Source organism: Arvicanthis niloticus, chromosome 1 (assembly GCF_011762505.2).
Source record: "Arvicanthis niloticus isolate mArvNil1 chromosome 1, mArvNil1.pat.X, whole genome shotgun sequence".
Classification (NCBI taxonomy): domain Eukaryota; kingdom Metazoa; phylum Chordata; class Mammalia; order Rodentia; family Muridae; genus Arvicanthis; species Arvicanthis niloticus.
In genome coordinates, this window is record NC_047658.1 from 34997823 (window position 1) to 35024075 (window position 26253).

General features: G+C 36.5%; 1 long non-coding RNA gene across 1 annotated transcript in view; it reads right to left on the minus strand.

Annotated features, from left to right (window-relative positions):
* Positions 1-26253, minus strand: part of LOC143443063 (uncharacterized) — a 57041-nt gene that overhangs the window by 13588 nt on the left and 17200 nt on the right. Inside the window, exons 5-8 of the long non-coding RNA XR_013111776.1 lie at positions 18883-18989; positions 17251-17329; positions 10232-10313; positions 1081-1163 (exon numbers count right to left, since the gene is read on the minus strand). This is a non-coding gene — a long non-coding RNA (uncharacterized LOC143443063). The remainder of the gene's footprint in view (positions 1-1080; positions 1164-10231; positions 10314-17250; positions 17330-18882; positions 18990-26253) is intronic.

Below are 26253 nucleotides of genomic sequence, written 5' to 3' on the forward strand. Positions count from 1 at the left end.
CCAGGTTCAGAACTAAATGTTTTAGTTAGAATAGATGACAAACGAGCTGGTTAGTCAACAAAAAGATGGACTGGGTATTAGGACTATCCTGTACCTCACTGATACAAATTGGCATAATTATGCTTTACTTGTATTTTGAGAGAAAAGTTTCATTTTAACAGGAAGGGTGATGTGTAGGAGGAGCTGGACCACATCCTTAAGGCTCTGCTTCCTCAATCTTCCTCAAAGTAGCCCATTCAGACCCCCTGATTGTGTAAAGCTCCTAATAATAAGTCAGATCAATATTAGAGTTTATCCAGTGAGCCTCAAACTAAAAAAATGCCTATTGAGAGAGGAACAGCAACACTTACCTAATTACCATGAGAACTCCTGGAAACCAGCTTTTTTCTCCAAACTGATGAAGAATGAGAGGGCTTTTCAAAGAATGTTGTGTACCATAAAAAAAGGAATATAGCCCTCCTGCCCCCTCCTCTCTCCCTGTTCCTATTTAATTATCAGCTCTATGAGTATCTCTATCTATTTATAACTTCAGCTCTCCCAGGAGGTGTTATTCATCTAACATTCCATTAACTTGCAGCATGAGAAATTCTGCTGAGATCTCTAAGATAGGAAATACATCTATGGTTGTATATGCTTTGCTGAATTGTCTCCAATGTGTCTCTTAACCATAACTCCTAATGCTGAATTCTTTTCAACTCAACATATTGCACAAGAGTGAAACTTTTGGGGGAACAAAATTAACATGTGGCAGTAGTTCTCAACCTCCAGGTTTAGACCCATTTTGGGTTGAATGAACCTTTTAGAGGGATCACCTAAGAATATTAGAAAATACAGATACTTAAATTACAATTGATAACAAAAGTAGTATTAGAGATTAAAGCAGCAATAAAATAATTTTAAGGTTGAGGGCCAAGACAATATGTGGAACTTTAGTAAAGCATTGCAGCATTAGGAAAGTTAAGAACCACTGACAATACATACAATAGTCACAAAATAATGAGTAGTATTATGATTGAAAGTGGTTTACAATTTCAAAGAATCACTCAAAGTAATTTAACTGCATTAATATACACGACTTACCTTACTGGAGTGACTGGTGGAAACAGATGCAGACAAGCAGACACTATATACTAAATGAAGATGACAAGTCTAAACAATCAACACTGAAAAGAAACATACAGCAATATTATAGAAAATAAACAGGTTTTAATGTAAGAATATATATGTAGGTATATATGTATATATAAATACTGAAATATATATATAAATAATATATATAAATATATATATATATATATATATATATATATATATATATATATATATAAATCCAATATATATAAATACTGAAATAGTAGGCCATGAATATTAAGGAAAGTGAGAATGGGTATGTGGAAAGTTGTGGAGGGCAAGGAAAGGAAGAATTGTTGTAACAAAATTACACTATCTCTTTTTCAATAAGTTATTTATTCACTTTACATTCTGATTGCAGTCCCCTTCCTACCTCTCCTCCAAGTCCACCCTCACAACCCACACTCTCAACTTCTCCACAGAGAATGAAAAGCCCCTATAAGTACCAACCTGCCTGGCAAATCAAGTCGCAGCAAGATTAAACACACCCTCTACCTCTGAAGCCTGACAAGGCACCCCAGCTATATTAAAGGGATCCAAATGCAGGCAATAAGAGTCAGAGACAATCCCTGCTCCAATTTTTAGGGAAAATTCTTGAAGATCAGGCATCACATATGCCTCAAATATATAGGAAATGTAGGTCAAAACCATGCATATCCTTTGAATGATGATTCAGCATTTGTGAGTAACCATGGATGCTGGTTAGTAGACTCCTTTGGTTTTCTTGCAGTATCCTTGACAACACTGCCTCCCTCAAACCTTCACACTACTCTTTGCAAGGCTCTCAAGCGCTGCCTAATGTGAAGCTGTAGATCTCTACATCTGTTTTCATCAACTGCTAGGGGAAGATTCCCAGAGGACAGTTATGCTAGGCTTCTGTCTACAAGAATAGCACAGTATCGGCCAGGCGGTGGTGGCGCACGCTTTTAATCCCAGCACTTGGGAGGCAGAGGCAGGCGGATTTCTGAGTTCGAGGCCAGCCTGGTCTACCGAGTGAGTTCCAGGACAGCCAAGGCTATACAGAGAAACCCTGTCTCGAAAAACAAAAAAAAAAAAAAAAAAAAAAAAAAAAAGAATAGCACAGTATCATCAGTATCATTAATAGTGTCGGGGATTGGTTCTCTACTGTGGGATGTGTCTGATATTGGGTCAGTAGAAAACTACAGTTTTAATCTAGCAATGAAGGTTATTGTGTGGTTAGTGGTCACCACAACAGAAGAAAGTGTAATAAGGGTTACAGCATTATAAAGTTTGAGAAACAGTGACAGGACATAGAGTAGACGTGAGAAAAAATAAATATGGTTGAAAATGGTTTACAATTTCAAAAGAGACTCAATATAATTTAACTGCATTACTACACATGAATTACCTCACTGAACTGGTCATATATATATATATATATATATATATATATATATATGCATAATCATGCTATAAATGGGAAGACACAAATATAAAAGAGCAAGAATGGGTACACAGAAAGTGTGGAGAAAAAGAAAATGGAACATTATAATAAACTCATAATCTCAAGAATCAAAAAAATAGAGAGGATACTTTGGAAGGAAGGTTCTCTCCATGGGCCTGTGGGTTGGTTTCTTTCCTTCATCATCTCTCAAATAATAGAAGGTACAGAAGAGTAAGAGTAAACAAATTTATTTGCCACAAACCTACTGCAAAACATACCTGGTTTGGTAAACATACACTGTGAGACTTATTGATGGTAGCAGGATGGAAATAAAGGAAGAAGCCACTGTTAGAGTTCTTCAATATCCCAAAATAAACATTTGATATTATGTCAGAGAATGACAAACATGACCCCATCTGCAAATCTTAAGCTTTCTTAAATTGATACTGAGAAAAATTAAAAAAAAAATTATTTTTTCTCCAGTGGAGTCTCACTGCATATCAGAATTCATCAAATATGCAGCGCTTAACTGGAGATAGTTCCCACAAAAAGCACACACAATTTGATTTTTAGAAGAATTTTGTCTCATAATGCTTTGTCGGGACTTTTATAATATAACAGTTTCCTTGCTTATAGATTATGATTTCTGATTCTGTGATATATGAAATTTCTGTGAGTGTGAACATTTGTGTCTCCCAGCTAAATATCTTGTACTTTTCTGTGGCTATTTTTCTTTTGGTCTTTTTCTCTATTATATCCTATGCTTGTTGGATTAGTAGTGTAGTAGTAGTAGCAGCAGCAGCAGTACTATCACATGTCTGTTTATCATCTGATGAAAGAAAGGGAAAGAAAGATAGATTTGGGGAGGATGGATTAGCACAGTGTATCTATCAGGAGTGGAAAGAAGAAATTCAAATCATAATATATTGTATGAAATAAATCTAAAATAAAATGAGCCATCCCAAAATGAAGTCTTTCTTAGCAAACATTTTAGCACTGTGCTTTCTGAGTTTCATGGTTCCAGAGAGAGAGATGTAATTAAATAGCAATTATTTACATAGTAGATCATGAAGTAAGTGTGAGAAAAATCAAGTCTCCAGTCTCTGTTAAATACTGACACTAAAGATGAATCATCTTTCTTTCAGACAAATTCAAGACTGATGGCTGTATAAAAACGATATATCAGTGGTTGAAGATGCAAAAATGAATTTCCATCAGATGAAACAGGCATTGAATTAATCTAAAGATAACTGTGGGAAATCTCCATGTGCCACTCCACAGTACTTGTACTGCCCTTCTATTGGCTCTGTCTCCCACAGCTCCCAGGAGCAGTCCTCCTTCTCTACTGAGCAGCATGTAGTCAAGCCCTGGCCAGAGCCAGGATCCAGCTGAGAGCTGGACTCCAGCCAGGAGCCTGACTTGCAAAAACCCTGTGATCATGGACTTCTATTAGCTCTGTTTGCCTGTGATTGGCTGAGGGTGTGCAGTCATAAGGAGAATGAAGTTAGGACCAATCGAGAGAGAGATCTCAAACAAGGGATAAAGATCAAAAATCTACTGTATCTAGGGAGATTTAAAGCAAAGCTCTCTTTCATCCCTCTCCCACCTCCTTTTATGCTGCAGCAGAGGCAGAGAAATTGAAAGGAAAATAGATAAAAAATATTTTAATCTGAGCTCTGTCTGTAATCAATATCAAATAAAAACAGTCAGTGGAACCTGGAGGGTGATTGCATATATATATATATATATATATATATATATATATATATATATATATATGCGCAATAAAGATGGACATGAATATAAAGGAGCGGGATAATGGGTTTATGGAAGCTGTGGAGAGAAAAAAATGATACATTATAATGAAATCATAATCTCAAGAATCAAAAAATAAAATACAAAAGAGAGAGGATACTTTGGAAGAAAGGTTCTTTCTATGTGCCTATGGATTCATACTTTCCTTCCCCACATCTCAGATAACGGAAGGTACAGAAGAGGAAGAGTAAACAAATATGTTTGAAACAAACATGTTGTAATACACACCTGGTTTAGAAAACATACTCTGTGAGACTTATTGATGGTAGCAGGATGGAAATAAAGGAAGATGCCATTGTTAGAGTTCTTTATTCTCCAAAAATGGACATTGGATATCAGGTAAGAAAATATCAGCAAAGACCCTATCTGCAAATCAGAAGCTTTTTTAGATTGATAACTGAGACCAATGATTTTTGTTTTCCTCCATTGAAGTCTCACTGCATATCAGAATTCCTCTAAAGGGTAAGGCTTAACTTAAGATGGTTCCCACAAAAGGCACACTATTACATTTTTACAGGTATTTTGTCTCATAATGCTCTGTCAGTCCTTTTTATAACATGACAGTTTCCTTGCTTATAGATTATGATTTGTAGTTTTGTGTTTTCATGGAATTTCTGTGAGTGTTAAAATATGTATCTCCCAGATAGCTGCCCACTATTATTTCTTTGGCTACTATTCTTCTGTATTTTTTTTATTTTATCCTATGCTTGCTGGAGTAGTAGTAGTAGTAGTAATATCAAATGTCTTTTTATCTTTGAATGGAAGACAGCAGATGAAAGAGAACAGATTTGGGAGCATGGATTAGCACAGAGTATATAACAGGAGTGGGAGGTTATGAAATTCAAATCATAATATATGGAATAAAACAAATCTACAATAAAATGAAGCACCCCTAAATGAGGTATTTCTTAGCAAATATTTTAACTCTAAGCTTTCTGAGATTCACGGTATCTGGGGGAGGTGTAAAGACTCCAGACTCCATTAAATAATGAAATTTAAGATGAATCACCATTATTTCAGATAAACTCATGACTGATGGCTGTGTAAAAATGATATATCAGTGATCTCAGATGCAGAGATGAATCTCCAACAAGCAAAACAGGTACTACATGACTCTAAGGACAACTGTGGGAGAAGTCATTATGCCATCCCACAGTACTTACACTGCCCTTCTATTGGCTCTGCCTCCTGTAGCTCCCAGGAGTAGTCCCCCTTCTCTACTGAGAAGCATGTAGTCAAGCCCTGCCCAGAGCCTGGACCCAGATGAGAGCTGAACTCCATCCTGAGCCTGACTTGCAAAAACCCTGTGTTTGTGGTTTTAAATTAGCTCTGTTTGCCTATGATCGACTGAGTGTATGTAGTCATAAAGAGAATGAAGTTAGAACCATTCAACAGAGAGATCTCAAACCAACTGATGGAGATCAAAAACCTAAGGTTTCTAGGGAGATTTAAAGCAGAGCTCTTGTTTCATTTCTCTCTCCTTTTCCTCTATGCTGTAGAAGAAGCAGAAAAATTAAAAGAAAAATGAATAAATCATATTTTAATCTGTGCTCTGGCTCTAATGGACATTTACAAAAGCAGCCAGTGGAACCTGAAGGCTGAGCATGTATCTGCCTGCTTGAATCTAGATCCTGGCTATTAACTAGAAAGTTTCCATTTTGGTCTGGATGGTTCTGATTCAGATTCTCGGCTGGCAAGTACAGCTTGCTGTTTAACCTTTGCAATCTGCCTGTGTCACTTTCTTCCAGTACCATTATTACATGCTGAGCCTACATGCCCAATTAGAACTTTACTTCTATTAGAGTGTCCTGCAATATGCTGCTTGTATTGAGGGAAAAATGTTGATTTTGAACCTTGGTAGTGCAAGATACTCAGGGTGTCTGGGGTGTCCTGAAGTGCCATGATGATGAAGAAAACATTTAAAGATATTTTGGAAATACAAACCTGTTAAATTGTATATAAATTTAATTCTTCTTTGTATTGTTATATGTGTATGTGTATTTGTGTATGTGCACATTTTGAGCACACTCAGAAAGTTTTTGAAGTAAGGACATAGAGTTGTTCATAGAACTATGGCAGCCAGAAGATGAACTCTACCATTGCTACTCTGGTTATTTCATTTAAAAAAATACTGCCTGGTCTGGGCTCAATAATAGAAGATTCACCTAACCCTTGAGAGACTTGAGGCCCCATGGAAAGTGAAGGCCTGGCAGAGTGTCAGGTATTTGTGACATATGTGGACATCCTCTTTTAGATGAGTGAGGAACAATGGGTTGGGAACTATCAGAGAGCATAATGGGATGGAGAAAACAATTGGACTTAAAAAGATTAAAGATAATATAATAAATACAGAAAAAAATCTATAAGAAAAGAGAAGCAAAAATAATCCCAAGTGAGATATGGGGGCTTGACCCTCCTCCACAGGAAGCCAGTTGATTATAGACAGAAGGAAAACTGAGTGCATTGCCAGCAAAGCTTGAGATGTGGATGAAGCAAGGGCAGGAATGGCTTGGCTGTCAGACCTGCTCTACCTGAACTCCTGGGCAGCTCCAAGCTGATACATGCCACAGAAAGACTCTTGTGCCTACCTTTGTATTATGAGCTCTTCTGTAGTTCAGACCCTAGATGTGAGTTGTCCTTCTCTTGAATCACAACAGCATGACTTATCGTTTTCCCATACTGCTCTTTTGAACCAGTAATAAAGTGTTCCACACCCATTTAACCATGGTCAGTTGCACTGGGACTGAGGTACAACTAAAATGGTGCTATGTAACAAGACTCTGATGTGAGAAAGACCTAGTATGTGCCTTTTAGAGCCTCCCTTATATGTTGGGAAGCCTTAACAGCTATACATTGAACTCTTTCTAGAAGGCAGGATAAATATCTGGTGACATTCATGTACCTCTCACAGATAATTCTTGATAACATAATATGTCTTATCAGAGAAATTCAAGGTTCCTTACCCAAAAATTGTTTGTTGAAAACCTACTTTGTGCTGGCCCACCTCTGGATAATGATGATTTAAACACACACAAAATGAAATACTAGCCTTCAGGAATCTTACTGGCAAATCTGGCTGATAAAAAGTGTAACAGCCTAGCATCCTGGCAATCAGTGTTTCAGAGAGAAAATAAGGGAAAAACAAGTCATAACAGTCAGTGTAAGCTGACATGGTGAGTAGATAAGATGGCTACGTTAGTGTAAATAGCAGAAATGATGACACTTTAAAGAGACATGAGCCTCTTCACCTACCAGAGTACTGAAATAATGGACACCAGAGGAATGAGATTTCCACTAGAAATCCCATTCTGGGAGAAGGAAAAGGTGCCACCCAGATGGAGAAATTGTCTCCCAGGAAGCAAAACACACTGGACACTGTTCTAATATTTTCTCATACCACCTTAGACAGACAGAAGCCCTGGCAATGATGTGACAGTGTTAGGTGGGACCCCACCTGCTCCAGCCTGCTGAAATATTGTTCATGACCCTGCTCTTCCATGTAAACTTTATTCTATCTTGGACCTGGAAGATGGGCTTGAAGGACACACTGTATAACATTGCCTTCCCAATTTTCCTACACTAAATAAACTTCCTTTTTTGCTTTCTATTAAAAATTATTAAATATAAATATGTAAATTTTGTTTTTGTAATCTAAAATCCCTCAAATACCTCTTATCACTAATCTATGCCAACTTTGAGAACTATCTTGTTGTATTGTGTATATGTGCATGTGTATTTTATGCACAAATGGGTGTGTTTGTATGTGCACAAATATGTGTGTATGTGTTGGGGTGTGTGTGTGTGTGTTTGTATGTATATGTGTGTTGGTGTACATGCATATCTGGTATGAAAAATGAAATGACTTTGAAATGCAGGTAAAACAAAGAGGACAAATGATCTTTTTCTTACTCTGGTGCCTTAATTTCTGAAATAATATTTTGTTAAAAATAATTATATACATATTTTATATATGTTAAATGATTCCTATCACACTTTGACCTAAAATCCTTACCTGCTGCTACTATCACTATTCTATGCTGACTTCAACAACATTGTCTTTTTTGTGCATATGTGCATGCACATAATCAGGTAAACATATGAGTATATACATGTTCATATTAATGACTGCCTGTATGTGTTTAAAGAGGCTAATTTTTGACAGTATAATTCAATTACAACATTTCTTCTTTCACTCCATTCTTTGAAAATCCATACACACACACACATTGCTATGTTTAACAATGTATACATATATATAGGAGGAATATATGTATAGATTGCCAAATGTGTATATGTATACATATTTGCAGATATATTCTTGAATGTAAGTTAATAAGTCTCAATGCTACCTGCATATATGTTTATAAACAGAACTTTTGGTACTGGAAAAACCAAATGGTGTACTCTTCCCTGCAAAAGACAACATCTCCCTCTGCCAGATTTCCTTGGCTGCATATTGTATTGTGGGGTTGAGTCCTTGTCAGCTATCTTTGTCCAGTTTGGCATGTTCATCTGTGTCATATATTGTTACTGAGTTTTAACTCTGTCATGTTGCTATGTCTCTATCTTATACTACTAAATAATACAGTATCATAGAAAATTCCCTAAAATTTTGAGTCTTAACATTTTTATGCCACATTTGAAGTAAAGTTGCTTAAGCATTAGGTATGGAAGTGTTTGTATATCTCTCTGTCTATTTACCTATCTACCCATCTACTATCTATCTATCTAGTCTCTGAAAGCTTCCAAAAGAGGAAGACAACCCACAATCTGACACAGTTATGATTAATATGAAAGATAGCAGTTATTAGCAGGGCGAAACTAACCATTAGGGCACAGTGATGGCAAATATAACTTGGAAAAAACAAAATCTTTATTATTTTAATAGATTGAGCTCATACTCAAAAATAATTTATTCTTCTCACTTCATCAAGAAGCTTCTCTTTGCAAGTAGGAAAATATACTTAATAGACATATCTATCAAAATTAGTGTCCACTTCTTCATAACACAAATTTTGGATTTCATGTGTGTACATAGATGTGTGGAAATTTATACGATTAATTATAAATAGCTTCTGAGATCCATTATATCAGAATGTAATTGAGTTTCCCTTCTGTAATAGTCAATGAAATGAAAAATGCAAACTGATACTTGACTGAAACTTCACAAGTTCCTCAAAATTCCATGCTGATATGATTCTTTTATATCTTGACCTGGTGGAAGTCTTGTCTATGCAACCTTTATCTGTAACTGCTAGGAATATTTTTCTGCAATTCAACAACCAATATTTGATCTAAATATCTATAATTTCTGGCTCATTTGAGACAGTATCTCCCACTAAAATTCAGCAAATAACCTAGTATAACTGACCAGTAATATTAAAAGATCTGCCATTTCCCTTCATATTCTTGAATTTCACAACCACAATACTATCCCTGAATTTTTATTTCTGTAGTGGAGAAATAAATGCAGGTGATCATAATTAAAGATGAGAGTTTTGCTGCAAAGTATGGGTGCCCATAATTACAACATAAGTATGTAGCTGCCTGAGCCAACTTCACACACAGGCATATTTAAACTGCAAGCAGAGCAGAGTATCATTAATAGTATCAGGGGTAGCTTCTCTAACATGGGATATGTCACACATTGGGCCAGTAGCAAAACTACAGTTTTAAAGAATCAGTGAAGATTATTGTATGGTTAGTGGGCTCCACAACATAAGGAAATGAATTAAAACGTTGCAGAATTATAAAATTTGAGGAACAGTGACAGTGCATAGAGCAGATGTGACAAAAACACATAACAAGTGTGATTGAAAATGGTTTACAATTTCAAAAGAGACTCAATAATATTTAACTACATTAATGTACAAGATTTACCTCACTGAAGTGACTGGTGGAAACAGAGGCTGACAGTCACACACTGGATATTAAGTGAAGATTTCAAGTCTACTAATCAGCCCTGAAAAAAAAGATACAAGTAATATTATGCATACTGAAATGTTTATATGATACATATATATATATAATTTATATAACATGTAATATATATATATATATATATATATATATATATATATATATATATTACATGTTATATAAATTAGCCAAATGGGAGGACATGAACATAAAAGAGTGTGTGAATAGGTATATGGAAGGTGAGGAGAGAAAGAGAATCATACCTGTAATAATGAAACTATAATTTCAAGAATAAAAAATAAATGAGAAAGGATACTTTGGAAGGAAGGTTCTTTCTATGGCCCTTTAGGTTGGTTCTTTCCTTCATCCCATCTCAGATAATAGAAGGGACAGAAGAGAAAAAATAAATAAATATATTTTCCACATACCTGTTGTAATACACACTTTGTTTGGAAAATATACTCTGTGAGACTTACTGATAGTGTTGGGTACTGGGCTGTGAAAGGTATCCTAGTTCCTGGCTGAGCTAAGACTAGAAACCCTGGTGACCCTGCATAGACTGTAAGCACTTTGCCTGTTCCTGGACACCAAGGCTCCTGTCACATAGCTATGGTCCCCAAAATCCACCCCCCCCAGAGAGAGGTTTATAGCCATCAGTCATGTAGGAGCAGCACCCAAAGAATTCTCACATGTAGATAAGGTATCACCCAGCTCACAGACCAAGCCAATAGGAAGTACCTTCTGTAAGACACTGACCCACCCCTGAACTGTATATAAAAATCTTATCCTAAAGGAATAAAAGTATGTGAGAATTAGTCTGTCATCTGATAGCTTCTGTCATAAGAGCTGTCTCACTGCTGCTTGGGGAAGAGATCTGCTCTCCCAAAAAAAAAATGCCACCAGAAGTTTGCAGACACCCCTCTCTGGCTCCTCAGCCTCCGACCTACTCAGTCCATCCAGACTTAGTGCAGAGTGACCTATGCAGCTTTGTGGAGCAACAGAAGCAAAAGCAGCAGAGGCAGAGGCAATTCCACCTCCCTGCTCCAGTTTTCTCTACTTTGCCTGAACCCTCGTACCTGTCCTGGTCAGAGATCACTGAGGAAAGCCTCCAATGCACACAGGCACACATGTTGGTAGCAGGATGGAAATAAAAGAGGATACCACTTATAGAGTTCTTCAATATCTAAGAATGGGCATTGGGTATCAGGTAACAGAATGTCAGAAAAGATCCCATTGGCAAATCTGAAGCTCTTTGAAAGTGATAACTATGAGCAATATAAAAATAATTTTTTCCAGTGTAGTCTCGCTGCATATCAGAATTCCTCTAAAAGTAAGTCGCAACTGGAGACAGTTCCCACAAAAAGCACACAATTGCCTTTTTAGAGGAATTTTGTCTCATAATGATTTGTCAAGGCCTTTTTGTTTTTAATCTGATAGTTTCCTTGCTTATAGAGTACAGTTTCTGGGTCTGTGTTTTTATAGAATTTCTGTGAGTGTTTACATGTGTGTCTCACAGCTAAGTATCCTTTACTTATCCTCTGGCTACTTTTCTCCTGTATTTTTTCTTTATATATTTTATCCTATGCTTGATGGATTAGCTGTAGTAGTAGTATCATACATCACTTTACCTTCAAATAAAAAAGAGAGAAAGAAAGAGAACAGATTTGGGAGGGTGGATTAGAACAGAGTATCTAGGATGAGTGGGAAGGAGAAACTCAAATCATAATATATTGTATTAAGTACATCTACAATAAAATGCACCACACCAAATGAGGTCTTTCTTAGCAAATGTTTTACTTTTAAGCTTTCTGAGTTTCATGGTACCAGTGAGAGATGTAATTAAATAGTAGGTCATATAGAGAGTGTAAAAAATATAAAGATACCAGTCACTGTTAAATATTGAAAGTTAAGATAAATAATGTTTCTAACAGAAAAAATCAAGATTGATGGATGTGCATGAATGATATATCAGTGGTCGCAGATGCAAAAATGAATTTCAACAGATGAAAAGGCACTGAATTAATCTAATGATAACGGTGGGTAATCACAATGTGCCACTCCGGAGTACTTGCATTACCCTTCTATTGGCTCTGTCTCCCGCAGCTCCCAGGAGTAGTCCCCCTTCTCCACTGAGAAGCATGTAGTCAAGCCCAGATCCAGCTGAAAGCTGGACTCCAGCCAGAAGCCTGACAGGAAAAAACCCTGTGTTCATGGACTTCTATTACCTCTGATTGCCTGTGATTGGCTGAGGGTGTGCAGTCATAAGGACAATGAAGTTAGGACCAATCAAGAGAGAGATCTCAAACCAAAGGTTGGAGATCAAAATCCTAATGGATCTAGGAAGATTTAAAGCAAAGCTCTTGTTCATTTCTCTCCTCTATCCTTCTATGCTGCAGGAGCTGAGAAATTGAAAGGAAATGGATGAGATATATTTTAATCTGGGCTCTGGCTCTAATGAACATTAAGCAAAGGCATCCAGTGGCACCTGACTGCTGAGCATATATCTGGCTGCTTGAATCTAGATTCTGGCTATTAACTGGAAAGATTCCATTTTGGTCAGGACAGTTATGAATCAGATTCTCAGCTAGCAAGTATTGCTGCTTAATCTTTGCAATCCACCTGTGTCACTTCCCTCCAGGGCCATTATTACATGCATGAGCCTTCACCCCCCCAATTGGAACTTTATTTCTATTAGAGTGTTCTGCAATGTACTCATTGCATTAAAGTAATAAATGTTGATTTGAACACTGGTAAAGCAAGATACTCATGGTGTCTAGAGTGTCCTGAATTGCCATGATGTTCAAGAAATCATTTAGAGATATTTTCATAAAACACACCTGTTAAATTCTATATAAATTCAATATTTCTTTGTGTTGTTTGGGTGTGCGGGCGTGTGTGTGTGTGTGTGTGTGTGTGTGTGTGTGTATGTGTGTGTGTGATCACACAAACACAGGAAGTTTTTGATGTGAAGAGGGCATAGAAATGTTCATGGACATATGCAAGCCAGAGGATAAACTCTGCTATTGCTTCTCTGGTACCATCATATTTTCTTTTTTAAGAACAAAAAAAGAATTGTAGGTCTGTCCTCAATGAAAAAAAAAAAAGCTCACCTAACTCTTTAGAAACTTGAGGTCCCACAGAATAGTAAGGGCTGGCTGAGGGGGATTTGTGTGGGATGGGACCTCCTCTTGGAGACTGGGGAGGAGGAATGGTACGGAGAACTGTCAGAGGGCAGAATGGGGGGGGGTGGAACAACTGAACTTCAAAAAAATTAAAGATAATCAAAGAAAGTATGAAAAACTACTACAGGACCAGGGAAGCAAAAATAAGTCCATGGTTTGGGAACATAGGAGCTTGATCCTCCTCCACAGGAAGGCAGGGTATTATAAACAGAAGGAAAGCTGACTGTACTGCCATCAAACTGGAGATGTGGGTGGAAGAAAGGGCAGGAATGGCTTGGCTGTTGGACCTGTTTTATCTGTATACCTTGGCAGCTCCAAGATGATACATGCCACAATGACTCTTGTGTCTACCTTTTTAACATGGGCTCTTCTTCAGTGGCTCAGACCCTAGATGTGGGTTATCTTTCTCTTGCATCACAACAGCATGACTTATTCTTTTTGCATACTGCTCTTCTGAACCAGTAATAAAGTGTTCCACACCCATTTAACCATTGTCAGTTGTACTGGGACTGAAGAAGAACAAAAGTAGAGTTAGGTAACAAGACTCTGAAGTGAGATAGTCCTAGTATGTGCCATTTTGAGCCTCCCTTGGGTGTTGTGGAGTATCACCAGATCTGCATTGAATTCTTTCTAGAAGGTGTAATAAATATGTGGTAATATTCATGTATCTCTAACAGATACTTCTTGATAACATAATATGTTTTATCAGAGGACCTTATTAAAGGTTCATTACCCAAAAATTGTTTGTTGAAAACCTACTATGTGCCTGGCCCATCTCAGGATATTGATGATTTAAACACACACAAAATGGAATAGCAACCTGCAGAAATCTTACTGGAAAATATAGCTGATGAAAAGTGTAACAGCCTAGCGTCCTGGCAATCAGTTTTACAGTGAGAATATGAGGCTAAAACAAAAGGCATAACAGCTATAAACACTGTGTAAGCTGACTTGGTGAGTAGATGAGATGGTTTTAAGTTAGTGTAAAGGGCAGAAATGAAGGCACTCTAAGGAGACATGAGCCTCTTAATCTACCCATGTACTGAAATAATGGACACCAGAGGAATGAGAATTCCACTAGAAATCCCATTCTAGGAGTAGAAAAAGGTGCCAGTCAGATGGAGAAATTGTCTCCCAGAAGGGGAAAGAGATGGGACACAGTTCTAATATTTCATACCACCTTAGACACACAGAAGTCCTGGCAATAATGAGACAATGGTGGGTGGGACTCCACCTGTCCCAACTTGCTGAGATGTTCATGACCCTGGTCTTTTATGTAAACATTAGTCTATCTCAGACCTGGAAAATGGGTTCGAAGGGTACACTGCATCAATTTGTTTGCCTTCTCAATATTCCTACACCAAATAAACTTTCTTTTCTAATTTCTATTAAAAAATATTAAATACACATTTGTAAATTTTGTGTTTGTATCTGAAATCACTCAAATCCCTATTACGACTAATCTATGCTAAATTTGGGAACTATCTTGTTGCTTTGTGTATATGTGCGTGTGATTTTGTGCACATGTGTGTGTGTGTGTGTGTTTCTGTAGTTCAAGTAGAAGAGTGAACTAACCTAGGAATGCAGGTAAGTACAGAAGACAAAATTTCCCTTTAAGGCACTCTGGTGCCATAGTTTCTTAAAAATATTTTGTTAAAAACAAATATATACAAATCTCAAGTCCAAGTGGATCAAGGACCTCAACATAAAACCAGGTGCAGTGGATCTCATAGAAGCGAGAGTGAAAAAAAAACCTTCACCTCATTGGTAAAGTGGAAAATTTCCTAAACATGACTCCAATGACTTACACTCTAAGATTAAGAATTCATAAATGGGATCTCATGAAACTGCAAGGCTTCTGTAAAGCAAAGGACATGAGCAATAAGACATATCGGTAACTTACAGATTAGGAAAAAGTCTTCACTAACCCCACATCTGATAGAAGGCTAATATTCAAAACATATAAAGAAATCGAGAAGATAACCACAAAGAAACCAAACAACCCAATCAATAATGGGGTATAGAACTAAAAAGAAAATTTACAACAGAGGAATCTTGAATGGTTGCAAACCACTTAAAGAAATGTTCAAAGTCCTTAGTCACCAGGGAAATGCAAATCAAAAGGATCCTAAGATTCCACCTTATACTAATCAGTATGGCTAAGATGAAAAGCTCAGATGACAGCATATATTGGTGAGTATGTAGAGAAATGAGAATATTCATCCATTGCTTGTGGGATTGCAAACTGGAAAAAAAAAAAAAAAAAAAAAAAACCACTCTGGAAATCAATCTGGAAGTTCCTCAGAAAAATGAAACTAGACTTACCTTGAAGACCCAGCTATACTACTATTGGGCATATACCCAAAAGTTGCCACACCATGTCACAGGTGGCACATGTTCCACTATGTTCATAGCAGACTTATTTGTGATAGCCAGAAGCTGGAAACAACCTAGACATCCCACAACAGAAGAACGAATACAGAATATGTAGTTCATTTGTACAATGGAATAATACTCAGTTTTTAAGATCAGGGACATCACAAGTTTTATGTGATTATGGGGCATATGGATGGAACTAGAAAATATCCTGAGTGAGGTAACTTAGACCCAAAGGAATGTACATAATATGCACTCACTAATAAGTGGATATTATCCAAAAATGTACAGAATTCCCAGGAATTCCCAAAGAACTCAAAAAGGCTAACAAACCAAAGGGCCCAAGTGAGGATGCCTCAATCCCTCTTGGGAAGGAGAAGAAAGTAATCACAGGAGAAAGAGGAGGGAGGAACCTGGTTAGGGAAGGCAACAGGGAGGTGAATAGGGGATCATGATGTGGTATTGGGCAGGGGACAGTATTGAAGCACTGAGGGCCAGCAAAAAGAATAGAAACAGGTAACCTCAGAAGGAAGGAGTTGGGGGGACCCTTTAGATTATACCAGAGACCTCAGAGGTAAGAGATTCTCAGAACTCAAAGGCAGGGACCTTAAATGAAATGCCCTACATTGGGGAGAGGGAACTTGTAGAGTCCACCTCCAGTAGAAGACAGGGCATCAAGTGGAGGGATGGAGTTGCCACAGTTAAAACTTCTGACTCTGAATTGTTCCCTTCTGAAAGGTCTTCATTTTATACAAAAATAAAGAAGAGACTGAGGAGAAGGAGGTCCAGTGACAGGCCCAAATTGAGAATAAGCTCAGAGGGAGGCCCCAAGGCCTGACACTATTATTGATTCCATGGTGTGCTTACAAACAAGGGTCTATAATGACTACCCTCTGAAAGGCCCAAAAAGCAACTGAACAAGTCAGATGCAGATATTGAAACCCAATCAATGGAAAGTTGGTGACCCTGTGGTTGAATTAGAAGAAAGCTGGAAGAAGGTGAAGAGGAGGACAACCCTATAGGAAGACATCAATTATTAGGAGGGCAAAATGACCAGCTACAGTGATAGCTAATATATATTTAAAAACAAAACAAAAACAAAAAAACAGCTCTCTAGTTACACTTAAACAAAAAAGAAATTATGTTTAATATTTTAAATGTAGTCAACTACGTGGATAAGTAAATACAAAGTTCCTGTACCTGGTGGAGGTCTTGTACATGCAACTTGTATCTGTAACTGCTAGAAATTCATGTTTGCAATTCAACAATCAATATTTGATTAAAATATCTACCATTTCTAGCTCATTTGAGACATTCCCTCTCACTGAAATACATCAAATAATCAAATTTTCCTGACCAGCAAATCTAAGAGAACTGTCATTGCCATTTATACTCTGAAACTGCACATCTACAATAGTATACATGAATTTTTATTTCTGTAGTGGAAAAAATGCAGGTGTTTATAATTAAAGATGAGAGTTTTACTGCAGAGAACAGATTCCTGTAATTACAAAATTAGTATGTAGCTCCCTGAGTCAACTTTTCACTCAGGCATATTTAACCTGCAAGCAGAGAAGAGTATCATTAATAGTATCAGGGATTTTTTTCTCTATCGTGGAATGTATCTCACTTTGGGCCAGTAGCAAATCTAGAGTTTTAAACTAGCAATAAATATTATTGTATGCTTAGTGGTAATCACAATATAAGGAAATTCATTAAAACATTACAGCATTACAAACTTTGAGAAAAAGTGACAGGGCATAGTGTAGACATGAGAAAAAACATAAGTATGATTTAAAATGGTTTAGATGTTCAAAAGATAATTTAACTGTAGTAACATACATGACTTTCCTCACTAAAATAACTGGTGGAAACAGATGTTGGCAAGAACACAGTGTATATTAAGTGAATAGCATTACAAGTCCAATAATCAGTCCTAAAAAAGCATAAAAGTAATACTTTACAAAATGAAATGTTTATATGTAAAATATATATGCTTGTATATGCATACTATATAAATTAGCAAAAACATGAGGAAATAACTATAAAAATTGTGAAAGGCTATATAGGAGGTGTGTAGAGAAAGAAAATGATACATGCTATAATGAAATCATAATCTCATGAATAAAAAAAGTATAAAAGAGAGAGGATATTTTGGAAGGAATTTTCTTTTTATGAACTTATGGGTAGATAACACCTATAACAGATAACAGAAGGTAGAGAAGAGGAAGAGTAAACAAATATATTTGCAACAAACCTGTTGTAATACACACCTGGTTTGGCAGACATACTTTGTGAGACTTATTGATGATGGCAGAATGGAAATAAAGGAGGAAGCCCGTTAGAGTTCTTCAATATCCAAGAATGGACTTTGGGTATCAAGTAAAAGAATATCAACAAAGACCCCATCTACAAATCTGTTATCTCAGATTGAGAGGAGTAAAAATTTATTTTTCTTCAGTGGAGTCTCACTTCATATCAGAATTCCTCTAGAGGGCGGGGCATAACTGGAGATGGTCCCAAAAAAGCACACAATTTCATCTTTAGAGGAATTTTGTCTCATAATGCTTTGTCTGGGCTTTTTTAAACCTGATATTCTCTGTTTATATATTATGGTTTCTAGTTCTGTGAATTTTGTTTTACGGAATTTCTGTGAATGAGAACATATGTGTGTCACACCTAGATATCCTCTACTTTTTCTCTGATGACTTTTCCTGTGTTTTGTTTGTTTGTTTGTTTGTTTGTCTTTTTGATTTTTTTCTTTTTGTAATTTAATTTATCATATGCTTTTTGGATCAGTAGTAGCAGTATTATACTCCTGTTTAGTGTTTATGAAAGATAGGGAAAGAAAGAGTATACATTTTGGAGGGTGGATTAACACAGAGTATCTAGCGGGAGTGGAAAACAAAAATTCAAGTCATAATATATTATATAAAATTCATCTACAATAAAATGAACCACCCAAAAATGAGAACATTTGGCAGACATTTTAGCACTAAGCTTTCTGAGTTTCATAGTGCCAGAAAGACATATAATTTAAAAACAATTACTTACATATTAGATCATGAAGGGAGTGTGAGAAAAATCAAGTCTCCAGTCTCTGTTAAATACTGACAATAAAGATGAATCATCCTTCTTTCAGACAAATTCAAGACTGATGGCTGTATAAAAATGATATATCAGTGGTTGAACATGCAAAAATGAATTTCCAACAGATGAAACAGGCACTGAATTAATCTAAAGATAACGTGGGAAATCTCAATATGCCACTCCACAGTACTTGCACTACCCTTCTATTGGCTCTGTCTCCCACAGCTCCCAGGAGCAGTCCCCCTTCTCTACTGAGCAGCATGTAGTCAAGCCCTGGCCAGAGCCAGGATCCAGCTGAGAGCTGGACTCCAGCCAGGAGCCTGACTTGCAAAAACCCCGTGTTCACAGACTTCTATTAGCTGTGTTTGCCTGTGATTGGCTGCGGGTGTGCAGTCATAAGGAGAATGAAGTTAGGACCAATCGAAAGAGAGATCTCAAACAAGGGATGAAGATCAAAAATCTACTGTATCTAGGGAGATTTAAAGCAAAGCTCTTATTTCATCCCTCTCCCACCTCCCTTTATGCTGCAGCAGATGCAGAGAAATTGAAAAGAAAATAGATAAAAGATATTTTATTCTGGGCTCTGTCTCTAATCAACAGCAAATAAAACAGCCAGTGGCACCTAGGGGATGAAAATATCCCTCCCTACTTGAGTGTAGATGCTGGCTATTAACTAGAAAGAATCCATTTAGGTCTGAAGCATTGTAATTCTGACTCTGGGCTGGCAACTACAGTTTGCTGCTTAATCTTTGCCATCTGCCTGTGTCACTTTCTTCCGGGGCCATTATTACATGCATGAGCCTTTACCCCTAATTAGAACTTTATTTCTATTAGTGTGCCCTGGAATTTGCTGTTTGCATTAAAGAAAGAAATGTTCATTTTGAACCCTGGGTAAGCAATATATTTAGGGTATCTTGAATGTCCTAAATTGCCATGATAGGCAAGAAATTATTTAGAGATATTGGAAATACAAAGCTGTTAAATTCTTTATATATTTAATATTTATTTGTGGTGTGAGAGTGTGTATTTGTGTGTGTGTGTGTGTGTGTGTGTGTGTGTGTGTGTGTGTGTGTGTGTCATGTGCACACACAGGTAGCTTTTGATGTGAGGAGGGCAGAGAGATGTTCACAGACATATGGCAGTCAGAGAATAAACTCTGCTATTGCTTCTCTCGTGCCTTCATTTTTTTTTTAGAAAAAATTAATGCTGCCTGTTCTGGCTTCAGTGAGCAAAGACTCATCTAACCCTTTAAAGACTTGAGGCCCCAGGGAATAGAGAGGCCTGGCAGAATTTGGGGGTTGTGGGGATGGGGAAATCCCCTTAGAGATGGGGGGAAGAAGTAATGGGATGGGGAACTCTCAGGGAGCATAATGGGAGGAGAAAATGACGGGACTGTTAAAAAATATTAAAGATTATTAAAAAATAAATATTACAAGAAGAGAGTAGCAAAATAATTCCATTGAGTGGGAACAAGTGGACTTGATCTTACTCCATAAGAAACCAAGGGATTATAGACAGAAGGAAAGCAGACTGCACTGCCAGCAAAATTGAATTGTGGACGGGAGAGGGAGCAGAAATGACTAGGCGGTTGGACCTGGTCTACCTCTAGCACTGGGCAGCTGTAATTTGATATATGCTACTGAAAGACCCTTGTGTCTCCTTTTTCAGTATGAGTTCTTTGATGTCTCAGACCCTGGATGTGGGTTGTCCTTCTTCTCTGTCTCCACAGCATAAATTAGTATTTTTCCAATACTGCTGTTTTGAATCAGTAATAAGTGTTCCATGTCCATTTATCCATGGACAGTTGTACTGGGACTTAGAAACAACTAAAACAGTGTTATATAACAAGACTCTAAAGTGAGATAGACCTAGCATGTCCCTTTTAGACCCTCCCTTGGGTGATGGGAAGTATTACCAACTCTGCTTTGAACTCTTTATACAAGGCATGACAAATATCTAGTGACATTAATATACCTCACAGACACCTTCTTGATAACATAATATGTCTTATCAGAGCAACTAATGGTTCCTTACCCAAAAATTGTTCATTGAAAATCTACTATGTGCCTAGCCCAGCTCCGGGTATAGGTGATAGAGATTTGAACTCAGACAAAATGAAATAGCAGCCTGCAGAAATCTTATTGGCAAATATAGCTGATAAAGTGTAACAGTTTAGCATCCAGGCAGTTTTACAGAGAGAAAATGAGGGAGAAAAAGTCATAACAGTTATAGACACAGGGTAAGCTTACTTGGTGAGTAGATTAGATGGTTTTAAATTAGTTAAAATGGCATTTTAAAAAGGCATCTAAAGAGACATGAGCCACTTAATCTATCCGTGTACTGAAATACTAGAAACCAAAGGAATGAGAATTTCACTAGAAATCCCATTGAGGGAGAAATAAAAGATGCCAACTAGATAGAGAAAATTTCTTCCAGAATGGGAGAAAGATTGGACACAGTTCTAATATGTTCTCATACCACCTTAGATGCATGATACCCTGACAATGATGAGACAATGGTGGGTGGGACCCAACCTGACTGAGCCTGCTGAGATGTTCATGGCCCTGATCTCCTATATAAACTTTAGTCTGTCTTGGACCTGAATATGGACTTGAAGGGACTGTATCACTTTGTTTGTCTTACTAATATTACTACATTAAATAAACTTCCTTTTCAGCCTTCTATTAAAAATTATCAGATATAATTATGTAAAATTTGTGTTTTTAATCTAAAATCCCTAAAATCCCCATAATCACTAATCTAAGCTAATGATGATAACTATTTTGATGCTTTTTGCATATGTACATGCACATTTTGTGCACAAATGTGTGTGTTCGTGTGGGCACAAATATGTCGATGTGCCCAATTGTGTGTGTGTGTGTGTGTGTGTGTGTGTGTGTGTGTGTGTTGGTGTACTTGCAGTTCTGGTATGCAGAGTAAACTAACCTAGGAATGCAGGTAAAATATAGAGGACAAAGTTTAGTCTTGTTACTCTGTTGCCTTAATTTCTTAATAATATTTTATTAAAATAAATACATACATATTTTTATATATTAAAAATGCCTGTTACACTTTGGCCTAAACTCTTCACCTGCTGCTACTATCACTATTTTTATGCTGCCTTCAACAACACTGTCTTTGCTTTGTGCATATGTGCATGCACATACTTAGGCACACATAAGTGTGTGTTTATATAAAGGAGTACCTACATGTGCGTGAGGAGGATTTTTTTTTTACTTTTGACACTATAATTCAGTTTCAACATTTCTGCTTTCACTAATTTCCTCCAAAAAGTTCTATATACATATATACATTGTAGAACGTGTATATATATATTTGCATATATATGCAAATATATTCATAAATAATTTGATCAATCTCAATGCAATCTAAATGTGTGTTTTCCATGCAGAACTTTTGGTACTAGACAACCAAATGGTGTACTCTTCCTGAGAAAGACAACATCTCTTTCTGCCAGATTTCCTCAGCTACATATTGTACTATGTGTAGAGTTGAGTCCTTGCAGCCTTTTCTTTGTCCACTTTGGCATGTTCAATTGTTTCATATATAGTCACTGAGTTTTAACTCTGTCATGTTGCTGTCTCTATTTTATATTACTAAAAGACACAATATCATATCAAACTCCCTGAAAATTTTAATATTAAAATATTTTTATTACATTTGAGGTAAAGCTGCCTAAACATTAGTTGTGAAAGTGTTTGTATATTTATCAGTCTGTCTACCTATCTATGTATCTACCTATCTACATATCTCACATTTATCTGTCTATCTAGCTGTCTGTCTGTCTATCTATCTATCTATCTATCTATCTATCTATCGGGGTCTGTGAAAGCTTCTAAAAGAGGCAAACAATCTAGAGTCTGATCCAATTGTGATGGCTATGAGAAATGTCAATTATTAACAGGGCAAAATAACCATTAGATTACAGTGATGACACATATATCTTGGAAATAACAAATAGCCCTCTACTTGCACTTATGACCTGAGCAATACAAAGGAGATCCTGTTTAATATTGAAAATGTGGTCACCTACTTGGAGTAGTGAAGTCACAGGTACTGGAGGGAAAGCTACCAATACAATTTTTTAAACCAACCTAATCTCTATTGTTAATAATCATTTCTAATCATAACTAGGAATAACTTATACTTCTCAATTCAAGAAAATTTTCTTTGCAAATAGGTAGCAATAATTAATAGATACATCTATCAAAACACAGAATTGTGGAGCCCAATGTCCACTTGATTGTAACACCAATTTTGGACAGCATATCTTTACAAACATGTGTGGAAATATATACAATTGATTATTAGCAGGTTCTGAGATCAACCATCTTAGACTATAATGGAGATTCCCTTCTCTAGCAGTCAATAAAGTGCCAATAGCAAATGAAATATGACTGAAACTTTACAAGTTCCTCCAAATTCCATGCTGATATGATTTTTTTTATCTTGACCTGGTAGAAGTCTGGTATATGCAACTTTTATCTGTAACTGCTATGAATGTTTCTGTGTAATTCAACAATCAATATTTGACTTAAATATCCACCAATTGTAGCTCATTTGAGACAGTCTCTCACACTGAAATTAATCAAATAATCTAGTTTTCCTGACCAGCAATATTAAGAGATTTGTCATTGCCCTTTATATTCTGGAATTGCACATCCACAATATTATTCCTAAATTTTTATTTCTATAGTGGAGAAAGAAATGCTGCTGGTCATAATAAAAAAATGAGAGATTTGCTGCAATGCACAGGTGCCCATAATTACAAGGTTAACTTCACACTCATGTATATTTAACCTGCAAGCATAGCAGAGTATCATTAATAGTGTCAGTAATTTACCATGAGATGTGCTTCATATTTGGCCAGTAGCATAAAGTAGCAATGAAGATTAGTGTATAGTTTGCAGTCAAAACATAAGACAAGGCATTAAGGGGCTGCAGCATTATAAAATTGAGGATCATTGACAGGGAATAGAGTAAACATTACAAAAACATAATAGTATTACTGAAAATGGTTTACAGTTTCAAAAGTGACTCAATATAATTCAACTGCACTAAAGTACATTACTTATCTCACTGAAGTGACTGATGGAAACAGATGGTGACAAGAGCATACTATATATTAAGTAAAGATTTCAAGTCTAATAATCAGGCATGAAAAGAAGCCTAGACATATTATTATACAGACTGAAATGTTTATATGTAAAAAATATATGTATGTATATGCATTCCATATAAATTAGCAAAAAGAAAGGACATGAACATAAAAGAGACTGACCATGGGTATATGTATGGAAGGTGTGGAGAGAAAGAAAATGATATGTTATAATGAAATCATAATCTCAAGAATAAAAAATAAAAGAGAGAGGATACTTTGGAAGGAAGGTTCTTTCTATGTGCCCGTGGGTTCATACTTTCCTTCATCACATCTCAGATAATAAAAGGTTCAGAAGAAGTAGAGTAAACAAATATATTTGCAAAATACATGTTGCAATACACACGAAAACAGACACTGTGAGACTTATTGATGGTAGCAGGATGGAAATAAAAGAGGATGCTACTGTTAGACTTCTTCAATATCCAAGAATGGACACTGGGAATCACATAAGAGAATGTCAGCAAAGACCCCATCTGCAAATCTGAAGGTCTCTTAGATTGATAACTGACAGCAATAAAAATTATTTTTCTTCAGTGGAGTCTCACTTCATATCAGAATTCCTCTAGAGGGCAGAGATTAACTGGAGATGGTTTCCACAAAAAGCACACAATTTGATATGTAGAGGAATTTTGTCTCATAGTGCTTTGTCAGGGCTTATTTTTAACCTGACAGTTTCCTTGCTTATAGATTATAGTTTCTGGTTCTGTGTTTTTATAGAATTTCTGTGAATGTGAACATATGTTTTTCACAGCGAAGTCTACTTTGCTTATTCTCTGGCTACTTTTCTTCTGTATTTTTTCTTTATATATTTTATCATACGTTTGCTGGATTAGCAGTAGTAGTAGAAGTTGTAATAGTAGTATGATATATCAGTTTACCTTCCAATGAAAGAGAAAGAAAGAGAACAGTTCTGGGAAGGTGGATTAGAACAGAGTATCTAGCAGGGTTGGGAAAGAGAAATGCAAATCATAATATATAGTATTAAGTACATCTAAAATAAAATGCACTATCCCAAAATGAAGTCTTTCTTAGCAAATGTTTTACTTTTAAGCTTTCTGAGTTTCATGGTATCAGAAAGAGATGTATTTAAATAGCAATTATTTACATAGTAGGTTATATAGAGAGTATAAAAAATGTAGACACCAGTCACTGTTAAATATTGAAAGTTAAGATAAATAATGTTTCTAACAGAAAAAATCAAGATTGATGGATGTGTATGAATAATAGTAGTCACAGATGCATAAACTAATTTCCAACAGATGAAACAAGCACTGAATGAATCTAATGATAACTGTAGGTAATCACAATATGCCACTCCACAGTACTTGCATTACCCTTCTATTGGCTCTGTCTCCTGCAACTCCCAGGAGCAGTCCCCCTTCTCTACTGAAAAGCATGTAGTCAAGAACTGCCCAGAGCCAGATCCAGCTGAGAGCTGGACTCCAGCTAGGAGCCTGACAGGAAAAAAAAACCTGTGTTCATGGACTTCTATTAGCTCTGTTTGCCTGTGATTGCCTGAGGGTGTGCAGTCATAAAGACAATGAAGTTAGGACCAATCAAGAGAGAGAGAGAGATTTCACACCTGGTGATGGAGATAAAAAAAACTACTGTATCTAGGGAAATTTAAAACAATGCTCTTGTTCATTTCTCTCCCCTGTCCCTCTATGCTGCAGCAGCTGAAAAATTGAAATGAAATGAATGAAATATATTTTAATCTGGTCTCTGGCTTTTGTTTAACACACATTAAACAAAAGCATCCAGTGGCACCTGACTGCTGAGCATGTATCTGGCTTCTTGAATCTAGATCCTGGCTATTAACTGGAAAGATTCCATTTTGGTCTGAATGATTCTGATTCTGACTCTTGGCTGGCAAGTACAGATTGCTGCTTAATCTTTGCAATCTGCCTGTGTCACTTTCCTCCATTGTGATTATTACATGCATGAGCTTTCACCCCTGATTAGAACTTTATTCCTATTAAAGTGCCCTGCACTATACTGCTTGCATTGAAGAAAGAAATGTTGCTTTTGATTCCTGGTCAAGCAATGTACTCAGTGTGTCTGAAAATGCCATGATAGTCAAGAAATCATTTAGAGATATTTTTGAAAACAAACTTATTAAATTCTATATAGATTTAATATCCCTCTGTGTGTGT